Consider the following 6,125-nt stretch of genomic DNA (forward strand, 5'->3'; position numbering starts at 1 on the left):
GTAAGGAAATCAATTTGGAGATGGAGATTGATGATGTTACAGAGCTGCTGGAGTCTCATGGCGAGGAGTTATCTGCTGAGGACCTGATCAACTGGAGAAACAGATGATAGAGAAGAAGAGAAGCACCCACCCCAGAGCCTAAGGCTTTCACAAGGCAGGACTTGGCAAGAGGTTTTGCAGAGTTGCAGCAAGCGTTGTCAACTTTTGAGGCTCAGGATCCCAACTTGGACAGGTTCACTAGGGTTTCCAGAGGCATCATGGATTTGATGCAGTGTTACAAGGAGATCTTGGATGAAAAGAGGTTGCTCTCTGTTCAGACTAACCTGGAGCAGTATTTTAAGAAGGTAGAGAGGCCTGCAAGAGTCTGTACCCTCTACCTCAGCTACCTCTGCTAATCCAGACTCGCCTGCCCCACAATCTCCAGCACCTTCTGAATGTTCTGCTCACCCAGACTCGCCTGCCCCACAATCTCCAGCACCTTCTGAATGTTCTGCTAACCCAGACTCACCTGCCCCAGCATCTCCAGCACCTTCTGTAGGTTCTGCCTCACCTAAAGACTCACCTGCCCCAGCATCTCCAGTAGTATGTTCTGCCTCACCTCAAGAATCACCTGCCTCAGCATCTCCAGCATCTTCTGGAGGTTCTTTTTCTCTTCACTAACCTCCCCCAGTCTCTCCAGCACCGCAGCTTCCTCTCCAGTGTGCAAGCATATCAAATTAATTAAAGGTAGGAATTGTTCTCTCGTTGTTATTGATAGGTATTTACATTAAATCATGTGGTATTTTTTAATGTTCCGACTTACGCTGAAAATCGTGTTACGACGCATCTTAAGAACGGATCAACGTCGTAACTCGAGGACCCCCTGTACACAAAGCACTAAACCCAAGAGCAAATACGGACAGACTATACATAACACGAAAGGAAGGAGGGAGGGGACTACTAAGCATAGAGGACTGCGTCAACATCGAGAACAGAGCACTGGGGCAATATATGAAGACCAGTGAAGACGAGTGGCTCAAGAGTGCATGGGAAGAAGGACTGATAAAAGTAGATGAAGACCAGAAATATAGAGACAGGAGAAAGACAAGCAGAACAGAGGAATGGCATAACAAACCAATGCACGGACAATACATGAGACAGACTAAAGAACTAGCCAGCGATGACACGTGGCAATGGCTACTGAGGGGAGAGCTCAAGAAGGAAACTGAAGGAATGATAATAGCGGCACAAGATCAGGCCCTAAGAACCAGATATGTTCAAAGAACGATAGATGGAAATAACATCTCTCCCATATGTAGGAAGTGCAATACGAAAAATGAAACCATAAACCACATAGCAAGCGAATGTCCGGCACTTGCACAGAACCAGCACAAAAAGAGGCCTGATTCAGTAGCAAAAGCCCTCCACTGGAGCCTGTGCAAAAAACACCATCTACCTTGCAGTAATAAGTGGTACGAACACCAACCTGAAGGAGTGATAGAAAGCGATCAGGCAAAGATCCTCTGGGGCTATGATATCAGAACGGATAGGGTGATACGTGCAAATAGAAAGTATCACTCATTGATGTCGCAATACCATGGGACACCAAAGTTGAAGAGAAAGAAAGGGAAAAAATGGATAAGTATCAAGACCTGAAAATAGAAATAAGAAGGATATGGGATATGCCAGTGGAAATTGTACCCATAATCATAGGAACACTAGGTACGACCCCAAGGTCCCTGAGAAGGAATCTGGAAAAACTAGAGGGTGAAGTAGCTCCAGGACTCATCCAGAAAAGCGTGATCCTAGAAACGGCGCACATAGTAAGAAAAGTGATGGACTCCTAAGGAGGCAGGATGCAACCCGGAACCCCACACTATAAATACCACCCAGTCGAATTAGAGGACTGTGATAGAGCAAAAAAAAAAAAAATAATAATAATAATGATAATAATAGTAATAATAATAATAATAATAATAATAATAATAATAATAATAATAATAATAATAATGATAATAATAATAATAATAATACTGTTAAAGAGAATAAAAGATCACCTTCAGCACTTTTATAATTATCTGGAAGTTCCCAATGTGAATATTGGCCAGTTACTCAGAAACATCGCTGAGCCTGAAAAGTGGAATGTAAGAAAAATAGAAAAAAAATATATATAAATTCAACTCGCTTAATTTTGCCATTCTCTTTCACAGTATTTACCTAAAAGTGGGTATTTAAAAAAAAAAAAAAAAAAATAATAATAATAATAATAATAATAATAAGTAGAAGAAGAAGGATATGGGATATGCCAGTGGAAATTGTACCCATAATCATAGGAACACTAGGTACGACCCCAAGGTCCCTGAGAAGGAATCTGGAAAAACTAGAGGGTGAAGTAGCTCCAGGACTCATCCAGAAAAGCGTGATCCTAGAAACGGCGCACATAGTAAGAAAAGTGATGGACTCCTAAGGAGGCAGGATGCAACCCGGAACCCCACATTATAAATACCATCCAGTCGAATTGGGGGACTGTGATAGAACCCCCCAAAAATAATAATAATAATGACAAAAGGGGTCAACACGTTTCCTTGTTGAACAGACCTCTTCCAATTCAACGACGAATCTTAAGAGTGAAAACACTACAATTAAACCATTTTGAGACAACTGCTACACTAAAGTCTACTTAAAACCACTGGTTCATGACGGCCCAAAGTTAATCTACTTAGACGTACACCTACCTCTACATAAGCTTCAGAACTTTGATTTCAAAACGACGTCTAACACAGGGGCAGAGCCGAAAGAGGAAACAAAGGAATAACTTATAAAGTTTATACTTATCCAGAATTCGGATCAACAACGTTCTGGATTACTGGCTACTCGCTCTGGGCGTCACACCTAGAACACCAATTCTGAAGTAGGAAGTTAGCAAGCTTTGTGATGTAAAACAGGTCGCCTATATTACATATGCCAAATCAAATCTGATTCTTTTGTGTCCGAAGACACAAACACACACAATGATATATATGTATTATATATATATATATATATATATATATATATATATATATATATATACATATATATATAATATATACGTATATCATAATTATAATACAGTGTGTTAAGAGTCCATGTATAATTTTTAAGACTTTACAAAAAGCTTTCGAACCCTTCCCTGGGTTCATCTTCAGTCCAAATGAACTATTTTAACTGTAGGACAGGCTCTGTTATTTTTCTCTCCTAATGCTGCCTCCGCCTTGCCTCTCCCTGTCCAGGTAACCGCTGCCCCAGGGGAGTCTGGTTACGGTGCCCAACCTACGCCCTCGGATGAAGGACTTCCTGCAACGTTGCAGCAACCATTGCGGAGATCCAACAGAATTGCAGCCAGGAGGATTGATAGGGGAGAATAAATAACCTAGTTAGAGTTAATTGCCCTCTTTCTTCATCACCTGACCCATTAACGAGCTAACGACCGGTGTCAACGATCTTCAACGACTCATGTTTGTAAATTTACCTCTGTACATGTTGTAACTAATAGTTCATTTGGACTGAAGATGAACCCAGGGAAGGGTTCGAAAGCTTTTTGTAAAGTCTTAAAAATTATACATGGACTCTTAACACTGTATTATTGTGGACCCTTTAGAACAAAATAATAATAATAATAATAATAATAATAATAATAATAATAATAATAATAATAATAATAATAACAACAAGGATTGAAGGGATAAAGCTACCAGATGGGAACAACATCAAACACATAGATGAGACGGGATACAAATACCTGGGAATAATGGAAAGAGGGGATATAAAACATCAAGAGATGATGGACACGATCAAGAAAGAATATATGCAGAGACTCAAGGCGATACTCAAGTCAAAACTCAACGCCAGAAATGTGATCAAAGCCATAAACACATGGGCAGTACCAGTAATCAGATACAGCGCAGGAATAGTGGAATGGACGAAGGCAGAACTCCGCAGCATAGATCAGAAAACCCAGGAAACATATGACAATACACAAAGCACTACACACAAGAGCAAATACGGACAGACTATACATAACATGAAAGGAAGGAGGGAGAGGACTACTAAGCATAGAGGACTGCGTCAACATCGAGAACAGAGCACTGGGGCAATATATGAAGACCAGTGAAGACGAGTGGCTCAAGAGTGCATGGGAAGAAGGACTGATAAAAGTAGACGAAGACCAAGAAATATACAGAGACAGGAGAAAGACAAGCAGAATAGAGGAATGGCATAACAAACCAATGCACGGACAATACATGAGACAGACTAAAGAACTAGCCAGCGATGACACGTGGCAATGGCTACTGAGGGGAGAGCTCAAGAAGGAAACTGAAGGAATGATAATAGCGGCACAAGATCAGGCCCTAAGAACCAGATATGTTCAAAGAACGATAGATGGAAATAACATCTCTCCCATATGTAGGAAGTGCAATATGAAAATGAAACCATAAAACCACATAGCAAGCGAATGTCCGGCACTTGCACAGAACCAGTACAAAAAGAGGCCTGATTCAGTAGCAAAAGCCCTCCACTGGAGCCTGTGCAAGAAACACCAGCTACCTTGCAGTAATAAGTGGTACGAACACCAACCTGAAGGAGTGATAGAAAACAATCAGGCAAAGATCCTCTGGGGCTATGGTATCAGAACGGATAGGGTGATACGTGCAAATAGACCAGACGTGACGTTGATTGACAAAATCAAGAAGAAAGTATCACTCATTGATGTCGCAATGCCATGGGACACCAAAGTTGAAGAGAAAGAAAGGGAAAAAATGGATAAGTATCAAGACCTGAAAATAGAAATAAGAAGGATATGGGATATGCCAGTGGAAATTGTACCCATAATCATAGGAACACTAGGCACGATCCCAAGATCCCTGAAAAGGAATCTGGAAAAACTAGAGGCTGAAGTAGCTCCAGGACTCATGCAGAAGAGTGTGATCCTAGAAACGGCGCACATAGTAAGAAAAGTGATGGACTCCTAAGGAGGCATGATGCAACCCGGAACCCCACACTATAAATACCACCCAGTCGAATTAGAGGACTGTGATAGAGCAAAAAAAAAAAAAAATAAAAAAATAATAATAATAATAATAATAATAATAATAATAATAATAATAATAATAATAATAATGATAATAATAATAAGTATCAAGATCTGAAAATTGAAATAAGAAGGATATGGGATATGCCAGTGGAAATCGTACCCATAATCATAGGAGCACTAGGCACGATCCCAAGATCCCTGAAAAGGAATCTAGAAAAAACTAGAGGCTGAAGTAGCTCGGGCCTCATGCAGAAGAGTGTGATCCTAGAACGGCGCACATAGTAAGAAGAGTGATGACTCCTAAGGAGGCAGGATGCAACCCGGAACCCCACACTATAAATACCACCCAGTCGAATTGGAGGACTGTGATAGAGCAAAAAAAAAAAAAAAAAAAAAAATAATAATAATAATAATAATAATAATAATAATAATAATAATACTGTTAAAGAGAATAAAAGATCACCTTCAGAACTTTTATAATTATCTGGAAGTTCCCAATGTGAATATTGGCCAGTTACTCAGAAACATCGCTGAGCCTGAAAAGTGGAATGTAAGAAAAATAGAAAAAAATATATATATAAATTCAACTCGCTTAATTTTGCCATTCTCTTTCACAGTATTTACCTAAAAGTGGGTATTTAAAAAAAAAAAATAATAATAATAATAATAATAATAATAATAATAATAATAATAAAATAAGTAGAAGAAGAAGGATATGGGATATGCCAGTGGAAATTGTACCCATAATCATAGGAACACTAGGTACGACCCCAAGGTCCCTGAGAAGGAATCTGGAAAAACTAGAGGGTGAAGTAGCTCCAGGACTCATCCAGAAAAGCGTGATCCTAGAAACGGCGCACATAGTAAGAAAAGTGATGGACTCTAAGGAGGCAGGATGCAACCCGGAACCCCACATATAAATACCATCCAGTCGAATTGGGGGACTGTGATAGAACCCCCCAAAAATAATAATAATAATGACAAAAGGGGTCAACACGTTTCCTTGTTGAACAGACATCTTCCAATTCAACGACGAATCTTAAGAGTGAAAACACTACAATTAAACCATTTG

The sequence above is a fragment of the Macrobrachium nipponense genome, chromosome 22, assembly GCF_015104395.2.
Source record: "Macrobrachium nipponense isolate FS-2020 chromosome 22, ASM1510439v2, whole genome shotgun sequence".
Lineage (NCBI taxonomy): Eukaryota > Metazoa > Arthropoda > Malacostraca > Decapoda > Palaemonidae > Macrobrachium > Macrobrachium nipponense.